Raw genomic sequence first — 17,417 nt, forward strand, 5'->3', positions numbered from 1 at the left:
CATTCTGAATAAACGGTGAGGGCATCTGGTGAACGTTTTGGTGGTCAGGTTGAGCTGGTTTAATTCCGAAACGCCAGCCCGCCATTCTCACAACAATCAGCTTGTTAGTGGCTTGATGGCGGTGTCGCTCTTCGCCATGTGCGTGTCTGCCTCATCTGCTAGTGACAGATTCACATCGCTAATCCCGCTAACACGGCCACATTTTTTTTTCTAAAGTCCGTCCATACAACAGATGGTCGCCGCCGAGCAAACAGGTCGCTCGTTCGTTGTCTTGACGTTCCCCGGAAGGGAGGAGGGGGGGGAGGAGGTAGGGAGTCACCCCTGCCCTTCGCCTTATCAGACAATTGAGATTAACAAAACAAATACAACAAATGGGTTTTGTGGCATTGTTGGATCTCTGGGGAGGATCAATACAGTATCAACAAAATGGTCCATTCTGTATCGGTGTGATTTCTTAAACCGGGCGAAAAAGTGCTGTTAGAGGATTAGAACAGCCTCCAAATGCAAATGAAATGTAGCAGGCTGCCTTCCAAAGATTGACAGAACGTTCTTTCTCTGCTGGAAAGGGATTACAGAGATAGTTGATAAAGACATTCTCTGATGAAATTGTAAAAAAAGAAAAAAAAAAAGAAAAAAGATATGAGAGCGAAAAAAGGATGGACTGAATTGACTACATAAAAAAAAAAAAAGATGATCACATGGAGAAAAGGCCATTCACATGCACATAAACAGAGGGGAGGGGGGGGGGGGCACGTGAAGTCCCTGACAAGTAGGCAACACATTCACCACTAAGTTGCCAGAATACAACTCTGCGTACACACACGCGCACACCTGCACACATACACACCGGGAAACGCAGACAGTCGCTCATTCCTAGCAACGCAGGCATCAACCCGAGCTTAGTTGGACATCAGCGCCATCGCAAACCTAGGGAGGGGGTTCTCATCTTTACATCACACCCAATTAACTCATTCACTGCTGGCTCTGAGAAAATGGATTTTTGACGTCTATATCCGTCAATGGTACTGAAAGGCACTGACACAAATGTAAGCATTTAAACACAGTTGAAAAATGATTAGTCCAGGGTGTACCCTGGTTCTCGCATCTAGCCCGGGTTATCCGTGACCCTAATGAGGACAAGCGCTTTGGAAAACGGATGGCTTTTTCCTCGCCGGGCTTAAAAGCACATTCACACCGCAAGCCTCCCTCCGCAGTTCTCTCATGACTGATGACGGTGCAAACTCCTAAAGAGGAAGCGCCGACTAAATTGTCGGGCTCAGCGCCACGTGCGGGATCACGCTGGCTTTTTTTTTTTTTTTTTCTCTCATTGTTGCCGTGATATATGATTTAAAGACAGGAATTAAGATTTCATATACATGCATACAATGCATCAAATGTGTTTCATTAAAAATGGTTCCGTTCTGATGAATTCTCTGACCTCTCATTAAAAGCAGCTTATAGGGGGGGAAATTAAAAAAAAAAGAGGATGCAGGACACAAACCTGTTGCAAATATAGACTTATTCATTAGCCATTATATGGTTTTAAATTAAAATATTTATCTAACCTATAATGGGTACTGATGACGAGCATTTTAGCCCTCACGCTCAATTCATCACCATGTGACCTGCAAAGTTACCAACGGTCACCGAGTTCATCAATAAATCATACCTTCGCTTCACAATTTGGGGGCCCAGAAATAAAATTCCGCCTCAAATGGAACCATTTGTGCCTCCTGTCTGAATTCAATTCATTTCCAGCTTTCAACCGGGGTGAATTGGACGAATGATGAAAAAGGAGGCTCTTAACATCTCATCTCTGCTCCGTTTTCCCCGCAGAGAGCCCGGGCATTGTCTAGAGACCGGGTTGCGGAGATCTTCTGCCGAGTTTATTAATTCGCTGCTCTCATCTCCCCGAGCTGGCTATCATTATGGCCCTATATATAGCGCCACGTGGGGAATGCTGAGGGATGCTAGCACGCGCACGCATACACACACATGCATTAACATCAATGACTTTAGGCTCGACTTATGTGCGCTTTGCGCCACAAAATAAACGATTTCTTTTGTTTACAAACAAAATGGACGCTCTCGAAAACTGAGCACTCCAACATTTTTTTTACAGGAAAGCCAAATGTTGGCTCTTTGGTAGACACCCCCACTGAGTGCGCTAATGAACAATCATCTGCACCTCCTCCGCTGCTTGCGTTTTGTTAAAAGCGGGATTAGATTGTGTCAGGCTGTGCCGTCGTTCCATCCCAAACCTCAGCGGGAGTCTGAATAGGCCATTACATTCCCCCGCGTTGTGTTAATCGGGATCTAATGTCCGACAGCATTAATGTACATGGTGGATTTGGGCGGAGAAAAAAAAAAAAATCTTGTTCTGTGAGATACATTTGAGGGGGTGGACATCACAACCCGCCCCCATCAGACCCCATCCTGGGTTTCTCGGTGGTGAAGAAGCAGATGGTGCTACAGGGAAGGTTCTTCTGCCTGAGCCTTGGGGGGGGGGGGGGGGGGTGATCGCAGCACATCAGACCCGGTCGGCTTGCAGAATGTGACCCCGCTCTCTTCTGCAATGCCCCGCGGGGCTTGAACACGGTCAGCCACGCAGAAAGCAAAGGCAAAGCCAATGGCGTCCGCAAACACTCGCCAGTGACGTTAACCCGCCCCGGCCCATTTTAAAGGCTTCTAGGACGAGTCGATTCCCAGCCCCCCCATCTCTTACAACAACGGGGATCCATTAAGTGTCCTGTGCATGCATGTTACATTAACTGACAGCTGGATGAATGATTTATTCCTGCGGCTTTGCTACTGTCAGAGATGGATGGCGTCAATAGGGCTTTTGTCCTTTTCTGATGAATCAGCCAATTTTCCACTTGAAACAAATCTATCCCCGACAAAGACACGGGGGAAGAAACTGGTGAGAAATTGTTGAACAGGCAAGAGACAGCCAGCACATTGCTTAACTCAGGAAAGGGGATGTTGAAGACCCCACCACCCCACCACCCCAGGCCACCCAGTGTGAAGGCCCCAAACTGGGAATAGAAAATCAAAATATAATATATTGGAAAGATTTCTCAATCCATTATTTGTTTACTCTACCCACCCTGGAATTATAAGATAGCCTCGAGATATAAACAAAATTGCGGGCATGGGAATAATTAAATGACACAACATGGTAAACAAATATCACTAGCTAGCGTGAATCTCGCTGAATATTATATACCAAAAATGCCCCCTGTTCTCAAAATGTTTGAGAATCCCTGACTTAAACCACAAAATAAACACAACATTTCCCCGTGTTGATTAAATCTATACGACTCTTCAGCGGGCCTAGCGTATTAGATTAGCCACCACGCCGCTACACCGAGTGCGAAATAAGCACAATAGGCGGAGTTTGTGTTTTCCTGGAGGCATATTGCGTGCTCCCGTGTCACTCTGGTTTACTGGCGCTGATGACCAAATCCGTCATGACATGCGGACAACAAAAGGAGCTACAAGAACGTCTATCCTCGCCTTGCAATCCTTCACGTCTTAGCGTGCGGCGTACGTTAGCGCTATCTCACCAGAACACAAGACGAGCTAGCTCGGCATTACATGTCACACGACATAGTGAAATCTTTAAGCGCCGTATCCAAAGTAAGAAGGGGAGGGGGTTGAAAAAGCCCCATCGTCAAATAGCTCCACTTGATGGAGCGCCAGAGCAGAACTAGTCCAGATAAAGCTTTTCTGGTAGAAAATTGCAAAAGTCCAGTCATCTGTATGTTCCAGGCAATTCCTTAAATGAGCCCGAGATTAGCGAGTGCATGGTGATTAAGCTCATTTGAAGTATTGAGGATCCATCTGGGCATTGGCAAGAGCCACACTTTAATTAATCTGGTAATGGATGAGAAAAATAAGCACTCTTCGGCACATATCAGCATTTTCCTGAAGCGAATAGAATGGGGAGAGAGAGGGGGTGGGGGGGGTGTCTGCACCTTTGGAATTCACAAGACGTTATATGGACTCCTTTCTCTGTTTGGTGGTCAGGAATGTCGCCAAGGACCATCCCTGGAGTGGACTCCTTGGCCTAATTAGGCTTTAGGTTCCTTTAACATTTAATAACAACCAGCTGGATCTTCATCTGAATACTTAATCCAAGTAGATACTGAAGGATTTCCGTGAAGATTAGCAGAGATTAGCAGACAAAAGACTCCCTAGCAATATTTGACAAAATATAATATTTAGTTATAAAGTGGATCATATTCACATTGGGCTTCTTGGCTATAGGCCTTGTCTACTAATGAGACAGATGCAAGCAGCGACGGGATATGTGCCAACGGAGCTAACGCGTACGGAATAATAAGCAGTAACGGAGAGATCTTCTCCTAAAAAGCTCAATCGGATATTGGGAGGTCAACGGCGCATCTGTTGACTGTCAGCTGCCTCGGAGCGCTTTGAAAGCATTCCCGGGATGAACACGTAAAAAAACAGCAAGCTGGTTAGCATGAGCTAAATAATAATACAAGACAGCTCAGATGTGGAATATTTGCTTGGTCAGCTATTAGTAAGCACGGATATGGGAAAAAAAAATGGCGGTTCACTGTACTTTTCCACGGAGAGTGTAAGTGAGGTGTATATTAAGACATGCCATTGTCTATTTACCACCTCTGACATCCCCCGGCGGACGTACAGCCCTTGCTTTGCTCCAAAGGCACTCGCTGGCACAGGGAAAACACACATAATGCCGGCGTGGCCTACTTATTTCCCCTCCCGGAGTGTGTAATAAGGAGTGATGGCTTGTCCTCTTGAGGGAATGCGAAGCCCCCCCCGGAGAGGAAGGGTCATTCAGGACTCCAACGCTCACATTCCATCAAAAAGGGAAGAGGTGACTCGATTGTTACAAAACACCAGTCTGAAAAGTTGTCGAACGTCACCCGTCTTCCGAGTATCGAGGCTTATTTAAACGAAAGTAAGCCAGGGTCAGCACTAGCAACGAGTCTCCTCGCGGCTAAGTCAATCAAATGGCTCCGGATCACACATCGGATTAGGTGTGCTGACCCACACTGCCTAGGCCACTTACATCAACACAACCAAAGCCTGTTACAAAACCACAAAAACGCCGCACGTAAGCTGACGCGTACTCCTCCTTGGCATGACCCTGAATTCTAAACACAAGAGAAGAGACGCATGTGGATGTCATCCGGCATCTCAATTGGCTCGGCGAGTCTAATCATCCGGCCATATGTCCTCCCGTCGCCTGACTGATTACTCTCCTCGTCTGTGATTGCCGCACGCTTTTGATATATCATATCCGCAGTGGGTTGGGGTGGGGGGGAAACGCAAACAGAATGCTCGTGCACGCTTACGGCGAATCTTGACCTCTGATAGATTCAAAGAAAAAAAAAGAACCCTAGCAGCCTCAGGCGGTTCTGAGAAAACCTGCAGATCTCCATTTTGCCCTCCTCCTCCCACACGGTCCATCTGTGTTGTCACAGGAAACGCATCCCTCAATTGCTTTGTAGGTCACAAGCGCGCTACCATTTTTTTTTAGCCCATCTCAGACAAACGATTGTCCAGGTAGGCCCGTCACACTTTTCGATATCGTCCAGACGCATATCGGTCATAACAGGTAAATAAATCCGATTAAAAGATAATATTTTCCTCGGTGGCAATTGGGACTTAAGAAGTGTTTGGTTGTTTTTCTCATTCGTGAGTATTTTTTTTGCAACACGTGGGCGCCCATGGAGAGGCGGAGGCGGACATTCTTGATTCACACATTCCGAAAAGCATAAGGAGAGCCCCCCCCCCCCCCCTTCCAGACGCCGCAAGGGATGCTGCTGATGCCGTCTGGGCTCTGTGACAAGCCGCAAAAGCTGCTATCCGTATAAAAATGTGTTCTTTGGTCCATGCCCCGACCCCTTTCCAAAGGTTTTCGAAAAACGACAAAATAATTTTCTTCCTCCCCCCCCACATGGTTTATTAAATGGCTCCCAGGTGAGGCAAGTGAACCTTTGCCTCACCAGGAGCCTGATGTCTGACCTCTGACCCGCTTTTCCGTATCAGCTAATTGAGAGGGCGTCATTCAGTGACTCCATCGCAGGTGCCACCGACCACACCATTGGTCAATAAAACATGCAAAACAATATTCATAGAGTGGGGAATAGATTTCACCGGCAGTTATGAATAATACACATGAAGTATATTTGACGAGCCCGTCGAGGGGAGACTATAAACCTGTTTTATGCCGGCGAAGAGGATGCTCTTCATAAAATAAAAAATGGCACCCTCGCTCTTCATAAGAGTATATTTCAAGGGGTAAGGGCTTGCTAATATTTTAGAGTAGCTGATTTGCAGCCGCGAGGAATCTTACGCAATCAAAAGCCGCAGCCTCCCACGGTGTTATAGCAACGGTGATTACAAAAACCCTGGGCCACGTGCTTGTGAGTTGTTTTTAGCACAATGACACATACAACTCTGACCATGAAGACTCATTTTCACCAGGATTTTTACTCAACTCCAAGCAAGCCCAACCATCACGTCATCACGGCTTTATTTTAGGAAAATCATTTATGAATCATTCACACGCTCGATAAAACGAGCACTCTGAGTCCCGTGTAAAGGTTACGTTGTTTTAGTAGTTGCCGGGCAATCCTCATAAACGCATCAAAGTCGGTCGGAGGAACAAGTGAGTCAAACGTAACACCCAGCAGAAAAAAAAACAAAAACTTTTTTATGTGTATTTACACAGACAGGCACCAAGATACAGAAACAAATGGACAATAATTGACTGGCCTCTGCTGCTTTTGTATGTTTGCCCATCTATACTTGTTTACTGCTTACGGTAGTCGACTAACTATCAAAAAAAAAAAAAAAATTTGAGGGACAGTTTGAGTGAACAGCCAGGTATGAGAGGAATGACAGCGTACAAAAAAACATTCCATTATTGTTCACAATGCTTTGTTTGTACCTTATATGCACAAAAAGGTTTCATCTAACAACTCTCCTTGAAGAACAGTACGTTCAGGCACATGGAGAAATGATGACAAAAGCACAAGACGGAGGAGGAGGAGGCATGCGCCACGCCGCGCCGCGAGGCTGACTCACCGAGTCGCCGGCCGCCAATCGACAAGTCATGAATCTGTCCGAGTTTGGGCATTGTGGGGAGGCACATGTGAGTCACTGTTGAGAGTTCAGATGAGGATTGACGCGGTTAGCGCCAGAGACAATAACAGTACAAGTGGGCTTGGTTCAGGTCTACCTGATTTCTGCTCTGTTTTTAAAACTCCATTTTTTATAATCTGGAATACCTTTTAGTCTGAAAACTACTTTTATGATACCTTACTAAAAAAATGTTTTGGTTGAGATGCAAACATGCGGCTTCTATGGAAACCGAATCCATGCAGGACGCTAGGTGGTTGCATTTATTATTTTTTTTTTTGTCCCTAAGGTGTTTTGTCCCGAATCCGCAGAGAGGTGGCTTCCCCGGAATCACCCCTTTGGTGTCATGGTAACCAGCAGGGCAGTTGGCAGAATAATAATAAGAAGGCGAGAGCGACATGCCGCCTTCTGTTCCCGAGACGTCCCACGGCGGAGCGGATCCCAAAAGGGCTATCGTGTTGCAGATCATAAACAAGCAGGCTAAAGTGACATGTTTGCTAACGGCTATGTGGCAGGAGGTCCACTTGTTTTTTTTCAAAAAATATAAACCATACGGGAACTATGGGTAATATTTCAATGTTCTTTTGGAACTGTTTTTATTTTGACAATAGCCAGTGGCTAGTTTTCAAAAAAAGTTGAAATCTATTTCAGGGGCATCGTCATTTACACGTGAGTCGCTAAATTGCGGCAGCATCAACAAGCCATCGTTAAGGCTACGCTGTCTGCGGAGGCTAAAAACGCCAATGAGGCTGGCGCTGATATGAAAGGGCCCCTGTGCACATTCTATAAATAGACTCGCCCCGAGTCATAAGGATGACATAAGCGCTTCCATCTTCCATTGAGAGCTTCCTTTTTTAAACTTCTCATTTTTGCCATCTGTTGCTCAATACGGTCAAGCACATGATGCCACATGCCCGTCAGGATCGGACAGATGTTCAAGCCCAAGGCTCAAAAGTGGGACACAAATTTGTTCCGTTTCCGGCACATGGTCTTTGGACTTGTTTTGTATGGAGGAATAAAACTGGAAAAATGGAAAATAAATAAAAACTAATATAAACTCGGTAATTGAAAATACAAATACATAGATATTGAATTATATATATGTATCAAATTTTGTATTTCTTCTCACATTTATTTTGCTAATTTAAAAAAAAAAAAAATGAATATCAAAAACTGAAATGAAAACGTTTTGGAAATAAAAACAAGAAAACGTATGCACTGCACAATAAAAGTAAAAATAAATAAAAATAAATAAATCAATAAATCAGTGACAAAATAAATTTATAAATACAAAATATAGAACTAATTAAATATCAATTTCCATATCTTTAATTTATTTTTCATTTTATTATATTTATTTTGACATTTATTTGCTTTTTTTTCCCGGCAGTTTAGGTCCTCCATAATTTGTGCGCTTTTTGTTATGCTCATCATAGCGACTGCTATGACTAACCCTGCAATCACGACTCCCTCACTAATCAGCTTCATGAGTGAGTCTCCATCCACAAGATGCTGCATTTCTGACTCAAGTGCTCTCTGACAGCTTCACATCAGCTGTTCATCTATTGTGAGAGGGTCTGAGTCATACTTGCACCTTGATACGTCCGTACGCAGGTTACGTACGCAAACAGAAAGGCAATTCAACAATGCTCAATGAAATAACTTTATAAAATGTCCCACTGTGCTTCACAATAGGTGCACTGTTGTTTGTCTGCTGAAAGTGTCAAATCTAAGTCTCGTAGCATTACGCAACATGGCTCTAGTCATCCTCGACGATGTGACTATCATGGGATGTGAGGCCACGGCTCCAAGACTTGTCTGGAGTGTGTCTCTCGCTCTATCAGTAGCTTGTATTTGCATTTACGTAACAGGTTACACAATGTTGGCAATTCATTAACAGGATCAGAATAAATACATCGGCAAATGGAGCAAAAAAATTGGATCGGGGTGGTGTAAAAGTGGAGCAGTGTGATGCAATGATCCCGAGATCATTTTATTTATCTTCACTATATTTGAAACTGCTAATTTAATTGAGTCATTTGGTCCCCCAACTCACAAGACCTTGGTGGTCAACCCCCGTGACAGCCTTGAGTCCGAGTAGCCGAGTAAGTGTCCCCCCCCCCCCTCCTCCCACTTTTGGCTTTTAAGAGTTTTTCATGCATCACAATGTCTGCACCAACGTCACAGTTGCTGCGGCAACCGTATGACCGAGACGCCATAACTCTTCACCACTGTTAACAATCTATGAGGCTGTTTTTCACCAGCCGGCAGCACTAGCAGCACTAATAACACATTGGGCCTTTTTTTTCTTTTAAACATATTTTTTTTATCACTAAGAAATTGAGATCATGAAGCTGATAAGGTGGAGGGGGGGGGTCAGTACCTTTTGAAAAAAAAAGAATAACAAATATTGTTTTATATTGCATTTTAAAAGAATAATTAACTTTATTCATTTTTTTATGTGCTTGTGGGTAAAAAAGCGAAGCGTGGAGAGTCTCTGAAACACGAGTGAATAAATGGGGCTTGCTTTGCCAGTAGACTTTCAAATGATTATTTTCTAGGGTAATCTGTGTTCCTTCTTTACAACCGCACCATGTTTTTAGTGCAATCAAAATATACAATTTAGTCATTCACGCCTCAAAAAGTGGTTCGTTTACCGATCACAACACCGGTGTTGCAGTTTTTCAGTTGCGAACAAAAGTGCCGCGGGGAGACGCCGACTGTAATTGCTTTACGATTTTTCAGTTAAGTCGCGGTGCTCGGTGCACTGTCGCCCTTCGAGGCACGGTGACTTTACGTTTGTGACTTTCCAATGTACTTAAAATTCCACAAGGAGAACTTGGGACAAGATTTACAGCAACATTATTTCTCTCTCCACTTTGTGTCAACGCCTGGCCCATTACCGACTTTATGTCTCATACGTTGCACTTCTCACTTTATTACGCGGTCAAAAGCTTGTTTCCATCCAAGACAGTGACTTTCTCATTCTCAACCCTCCATGTTGCCTTGCACTTCCTTTGAAATGGTGCGACCTCCAAAAAAAACCGACTGCACCGCACTCACAGCTGCCATAAAACACCTTTACGACAACTCGATTCACATTCCGAAGTAAAAGCTCCTCGTGATGCATTGAATTTTGGTTTGAAATGAGAAATCTGACCTCTTGACTTAAGGTGCCGAGGTAGCGACGGCTAGCTTTCTTATGAACTGCAAACACGCGCTTATAATGGCTGCTACAATGCAAGTGTGTTTTCCCAGGCCAATGGTGGTAAATGAAGGGGGGGAGAAAAAAAATGCTGACAATGTTCTCGAGCCACTATAAACTGTTGAGATGGAAAGAAAAGACTGGCCATGCTGAGGCTGCTTTAATTCCTACATTCTCATCAAATATTCATAGTTGCGTTCCGGCAATTTATGTCGGACAATCAGAAATTAGATTATCAGTCCGATTGCATCGGATGGCTGTCATTTTTTTTTTTTTTTTTTCCCAGTGAAATCTCCTTTTCGGAGAGCATCCTAGCTGCCGTATTCCATCGCTAATCATCCGCACAAATCAAGAGACAAGTTGTAAGGTTCCCTGGAGGGAGTCAGAATGCTGATGGCGAGGACGCTTATGTGATAATCTGTCTCGATCTCTTCCCTCGACAAAGATAATCCGTCTAGTTTGCCGTGTTTCCCTCGGCCAGTGGCGAGGCCCGCTGGAGCGTGGCTAGCGGGGTTAGCGGGTAGCGGCCGTTGGGAAGAAGCGCTCCCGAATGCGTATCTGTGCCAAGGGCGTCCTGCCGACTGGGAAGCACGCCCAGAATGTGTGTACAGACCCAAAACAATCCCGGGGATCATTCTCTCGCAGAATAGTCGACTGTCTGTCTGGATAGGTAACGGGAAGCCACGCAGCTGCTTCCTTTTTTCACCCCTCTTGGAAGAACAGTAGATTAATTCACTCTTGATGTCAATTAGACCTACTTATGGAGAAAGAACAGTGAAGCCTTGGCTCATGCTACTGGCTAGCTGCCAAAGTCCCCGTAGAAGTATAACATGACAAGCCCAACGACGGCCAGCAACTAGCGAGCCAACAGAAATGTATCTTACAGCCGCATTCACACGGTATGTTAGCATTTAAGCTAGCTGGTAAACACACAACGTGGCATTCCCTGTCCCTTAGTTTTACAGTCAACTTTAACCGGGAGAGAAAATAAATGTCTAAGAAAGAATTTGGCCTATTTTTTTGTAGAAGTGTTCACTATCTAATGTCAAGTGTTGCCGACAAGTGTTTTTCATACAACTATTTACAACTGGCATTTCAGGTTATGAACGCCATGCGTGACAATGTTTACTCATTCCACGCGCCGCTCGTAACCTTGAAATACTTTGCGTCAGGACTGTTGGTAAACCGAGGACTATCCAAATCGTATCGACTCAACAATGGCTTGTAAAAACTCCAAATCCCTAACCGACTTCTACATTCTTGACATACTACATTCCCCGTTTGCTTTGGCTCATGTTCCAAGCAGGGTAGTTTTCCCTGCAGGCGGTAACGGGGAAGGTCCTAGAGGAAACACTGGAGTCTGGCACGGACACAATGCCTCGAGCGTGCCGTCACGTGGGTGGCCCTTTTCCTGTGCAGTCAGCACTTTCTGCCCTATCCTGGTGTCGCCCTTTCAGCTAAACATCACTGTGACCTCCGGTCATCCCAGCATAGGTCAGAGGAGAGAGAACAAGCAATAAGGGTGACTTGTCGGGAAGGGCAAGCGGCTGTGTTTCGGAGGAGACGCCGGCCGGCCGGCCGGAATGTTTGTGTGGCTGTCTGGGACAGTGCGAGACAAAGCGGTGGGAAGGAGAGCCACAGTGTCGCTCACATGCTTCGCCATGTGAGAGTGTGGCGAGAGTTGTTTTATGTAAGAGTATCTCCGACGGGGGGGATGCCTCGCTCGTGCTTTTTACGCATGTGGTCATCCCGTACGGTGAAACGGTTGCTACCATGCTGTATCAATCTGATCTCCTTTGTTTGAGTCTCCCAAAAAAAAAAAAAAACCTCCCTTCCTCTTCCGTCCCACTTTGCATTCTTGCTGCCGCCGCTTCGGCCAAGGCTGTCGGCGGATCGCAGCTGCGATGGGGGAGGAATACAGCCAAGCAAATAAAAGGCTGAGGAAAAAGCACCACATAAACTATTAGGTGGACATCCGGGTCAAGGTTTTTGAAACGAGTGAGAAATCTTTCAATTTGAGCAGTCTCTGAGGGACCTGCATTGTCTGAGGCATTGTCATGCAAACACAAGTGACAGCACCCATGGGTGCCACAACCTCGGCTTATCATGTCAAAACCAAAAGGTAAGCAGAGCTGCAATGAGATGCATAGATTAGCATTAGCTGACAATGTTAGTGCATCATTAGCAGCACAGGAATGTTTTGGCTACTTTTTTTTTGTGTTTGTTGAATAATTAATAAAAAAAAATGTTGACTTTTATTTTCCTTTTTGTGATTTTAACTGTTAGCAATATTTTGTTGCACCTGTGCATAATATCTAAATACGTTTATATACTTTTGTGCTTGGGATTATTTGACATTTATTTCTATTTTTTGTAAATGTGTATATTTACATTATTTGCTCTCAAATTTTCATTACACATTTGTGATTTTGTTTTATTAACAACACAACATAACATTTATATTAGAAAAAAGTCTTGCCTTTTAATATACAAAGATATAATTTGATCAAATTTTCGTGATTATAAATTAAGGAGTCCAATGTTTAGGGGCTCTCATGGGACATCAGCTGTGCTTTAAAACAACAAATCTATTGGGATAGCCTTAACATCATTTACTACACGCCATTAACCTCATACACTGCACATACACACAACACACAAGAGCCACATTCAACCCTCCGCACCGCCTCCTCCTTCTCGGAGGGCAGCTGGCAAAACACAAAGGAGAGAAGTGTGCAACTGGTGCGATAAAGCCTGGAACATCTTGCTATTCAGGCGTCAGCATAAAAAAAAATAAAAAAATGGAAGCATAATTAAAGGATGGGTGGGGAGAAAAAAACAACAACCCTATGAACAAGTGTGCAGCAGTGCTGAGCATTTAAAAAAAAAAAAAAAAAAAAGTCCAGCTGTGGGTTTCTGTCAGGACACGGCGATGCAGGAAAATTATTGTGTTTGCTCCTTTTTTTTTTTTTTTAAAAGGATGCAAATGATGAGACAACAAAGCATTTGTGTTTACTCCATTCCCGAGAGCTCTCCATTATGTGCTAACATTAGCATCTTTGTCCTTATCTACTCAAAGACAACATTCCTCAACACAGTCTTGTGTGCAAAAACTGCCAAATCGTTAAGTCCAAATAAAGGGTCTGCACTGAACCCCCGGGTGCAAGAATTGGACTTTGGAAAATATCTAACCGAGTTGTTCTGCACTTCCACCTCAGTGTGACATAACAGTGAAGACCATGTTTCGATAGCATGTTTTTTTTTTTTTTAAAAACACCTGGGAGCTGTGAAATAACTAATACGTCTTTTCCAATAGCAGTCAAAAGACACACAGTCACCGATTTAACGGCTTTAAAAACCACAAGCAAAGCAAATTTCCACCGCTCGCCCCCTCCCCTCTACTACAAACTCCCAGAGTGATTCCTCGACCTTAAACCTCCTCTGTGTTCTCACAATCCCCCCCAGGGGGTAGCGGGGCGGAGGCGGGTGCAAAGTCTGCCGCTGTCTGGCTGTTCCCATGGCAACCACCAGGTGAGCAGACAGGCATGACGCAAACACGTGATTCGCTCCACATGCTCGGGCCTGCGAGTACACGGCGTCGTCACCGCAAAAGAAAGATGTGCCGTCTGAGAGTCCGTCTGTGCGTGTGTCACAAAGTCGATTGTGTGTGTATTTAACAAAAAAAAAGAGAGGAGGATGAGGAGAAGGGTGGACTACAGGGGGGGGGGGGGCAACAGATGTGTCACAAGCACTGAACATCAATCCAGTTGCGCTACAACAGCAACAAAAAAAAAAAAAAAAAGAAAGAGTACACGGCGCCAGGGAAAAAGGTCCTTTATGAAACAGATCCACGTGGCGACATACGGTTCAAAAGTACAAGGGGCCTTGAACTTCATTTAGACAAAAGTAGTCCTTTGGTATTATGGCCTATTGTCTACCTGTCGAGACCAATTTTTCCTCCAGTGTCTCTGTGATGTAAAAACATTATAGACAATTCATTAAGACACCCAGAAATTGATTTCATTTGTGTAAAAATAATAAATAAATAAAAATCATTCATATATCTCTTTTACCACTCGGCATTAAAAGCCTGACAGTTCGACAAAAGGTATTCCCGGGGGGGGTGCCACGTTGACAGGAAACATCTTTGGCGGCGGCGGTGGCGGGGTTATCCCAACATCCCATTCACCCAATGGATAACCCTATTGAGAGAGGTCTCCCGATCAATAGAATAATCAATACGGAGCAGGGTGAGCCCCTTAGATGCCTATTAATCTTAATTCTTTATTTTAGCAAGACATTTAGGATCACATGGGAAGACCTTTGTTCTGTTTAAATGTTTTCAGAGCAAATCGGGGAGGAAAATTGTCACACTAAATCCGTTTTTTTTTTCTTTTTTGGGGGGGTCATTTAAATGGGCTACGTTTTTGGTGGCACATAGCGAGCTGACCTGCGTGTGACACGACATTCTTGTCCCGAGGCAGCTGCTGTGCAATCTAAACACGGGCCCTGCTGAGAAGCATGAGCTCATAACAACACACGCATTCCTTCAGGATGTCATCACGGGACCATCGTGAGGCAGGCGGCGCTGAGTGACACAAACGCACACACCTACGTTCACGTTGCGTCACGTCTCGCTTGAAAATGCGTCTTTCATCCCACTGATATGAAAGAAGGTGTGAAAATATTCTCCATGGGTCGCCGAGCCCCAAGCAGGTGCTTCCGCTTTGCGTACTTTTCCCCTTCATGGCGGAAAAACTCCACCGTTGACCCGCGTCGCTTTCCCGCCGAGGCCTTTTTCTTGTGGAACACGACTACAGAAAAGGCTGGATGGCGTTGCCGTGGATTCCTACCCGTCTGCCTGCAGGCTCTATAAATAGCTTGTGTCAGATATTTTCACTCCAGTGCTGAGCACACTTGCTGGGCGACGCAGCGTATTAATAACCAATGTGACCGAAGTGCTGCCTCAGGAGAGAGCTGGCGGTGGTGCGGAGGTTGAGAGAAAAAAAAAAAAAAGCCAGCGGGGATGTCGTGCCAGAGCAGCTTAAAAGTAGTCAATCTTCCAAGAACTGGTTGGGGCGAAAATCTAATCATGACCCTTCTGGATGAGCGCCTAGATGATTTGAGGGCAGGGGTTAGCCATCGGGAATTTCGAGAGAGCGACAACTGTTGAAATTGCGTGTGTTTTGTTTTAAACACACCAATAAAACGGTGTCAAAATTCCAAATCGATTAAGGCGTTAAAAGTGTGTGTGCAGTGTGTTTGTAAAATATAACTGTTGTGACTTCTTCCATGTCTGCTTATGTAAGATATGAGCAGAAATGCTCACCGCCTGACTGATAACCGATAAGAGCCTGCCTCGGTCTACCGTGACATTCCAGAAGCTGCGTGCGGTGACGTCTCAACGGCCTGGCTCAAATTTCAAAAAGGGAGGGAGGGAAAAGGAAAAAAAAAAAAAACAAATTGCCTGGGTTAACCCACAGTGCGACCGCAAATTTTGTTTTCTGGCGCAGTAGATTGCATTGGCAGCCTTCACCTCCCGGAGCTGACTTATTTGATAAAGAGCCGAGCGGCGCACGGGAGCAATTCATTCCAAACTAAACCAGATCCACCCTCTCATTGTTTCACGCTTGTCCTTCCTATCTTCGACTTCATAAATTCTCGCCTTTATCGTCATCCCCCCCCTCCCTCCTCTTCCTTGCTTGCAATGCCAGCAGGCCTCAGCTGGCGCCATGACAGGGGTCAGGCAGAGGGAAGAATATGAAACATGAATGAAACACACGCAGAAAAATGCATTCATGGTGTATTGTCCTAATACAACTCCTGCGGTTGTTAATACGATCTCCTAGCAACCTGCAAAACAGCGTCAGTGGATAATATCAGAGGCCCTGATGCCGCTGTGTGCCGACAGAGAGGGAACAAAAAGGTGAGGCTTGAGAGTACAAAGTGTGCAAAGCAAAGCAGGAAACCTGATATTCCGGCTCGGGATGTGGATCGGGGGGGAGAGAGGAGCATCCGAATCCTTCACGCTGGGGGATGTGCTTGTGTGCATTGAAGAAAACTTGCAAGTTTGCACTTTTTCCCGATCAATTCTTTTGCATGTCATCACAATTGGATTTTTTTTTTTTACGACTCCAGCCTAAGCAAAACTGGTCATGACTTGAGGGGCCTCCGAAAGCGGCCAAAGCAGCTTAGAGGTCCTCGGCTACGACGGCCACACGTGTGAAACGTGCATTCTCGCTGACACACAAACACATGCGAGGCGAGCCCTCGCCACGGTCTGTGCAAGCCTAATGAGGTGGGCGGCGTTTGCGCCGGCGAGGGAGAGGAAGGCTTAGGGCCAGGTCACTCCCACTCAGCTGTACTGAGACACGTTGCTGGTCGGGCGCCGCACACGCAAAGGCACGCGCGCACACCTGCGGAGGGGACAGAGCCAACACACAGCTCATGCCGTGCGCATGTGGAAAAAGAAGAGGGTGTTCCGACTAATGGCTGGCATGTGTTGCGGGAAGCCCGCCATGTTACATTGATTTCCTTTACCAAGTGAACACACTAAAAAAAAAAAAAAAACTTATTTTACAGTAAAATCGACTTACAGGGAAAAGCAAAAAAAGAAACAATTCAAGTCAAGGAATCCATCTTGAAACATTTACCCAACGTACATTATTTACATTTTATTTTTTTACCACTTACCTTACCAAGATTTGAACTGCCTGACTTTCTATTCAATCCAAAAACTTTTAAATAAGCAGTTGATTTTTTTTTTTTTTTTTTTTATATATAAGCAAAAGATGACAGAGAAAAATGACAACGAGAAATGAGATAATAGTAGAAGAAAATATCTGCGATAACATCTTAAGGCCGTATGTTCCAGCCCTTACTCAGAAGACTTAAAATAACTTTTATTTCCATCAAGGCAACTGTCTTGGAAACATTGCACGTTCTTTTCCTGTTCAAAACATTTAGTCACGTCACTAGTACAAGTATGAATCATACACACACACAAACACACACGCACGCCTCTGATGTCACGATGCATGTTATTATTATAATCCATCGTGACTAGCCATTT

At 44.8% G+C, this 17,417-nt stretch overlaps 1 protein-coding gene across 1 annotated transcript in view; it reads right to left on the minus strand.

The window, feature by feature from the left end:
- Window positions 1–17,417, minus strand: part of csrnp1b (cysteine-serine-rich nuclear protein 1b) — a 53,143-nt gene that overhangs the window by 27,671 nt on the left and 8,055 nt on the right. The window lies entirely within an intron of this gene.

This window comes from Syngnathus leptorhynchus, chromosome 19 (genome assembly GCF_054491065.1).
Source record: "Syngnathus leptorhynchus isolate UIUO chromosome 19, UIUO_Slep, whole genome shotgun sequence".
Lineage (NCBI taxonomy): Eukaryota > Metazoa > Chordata > Actinopteri > Syngnathiformes > Syngnathidae > Syngnathus > Syngnathus leptorhynchus.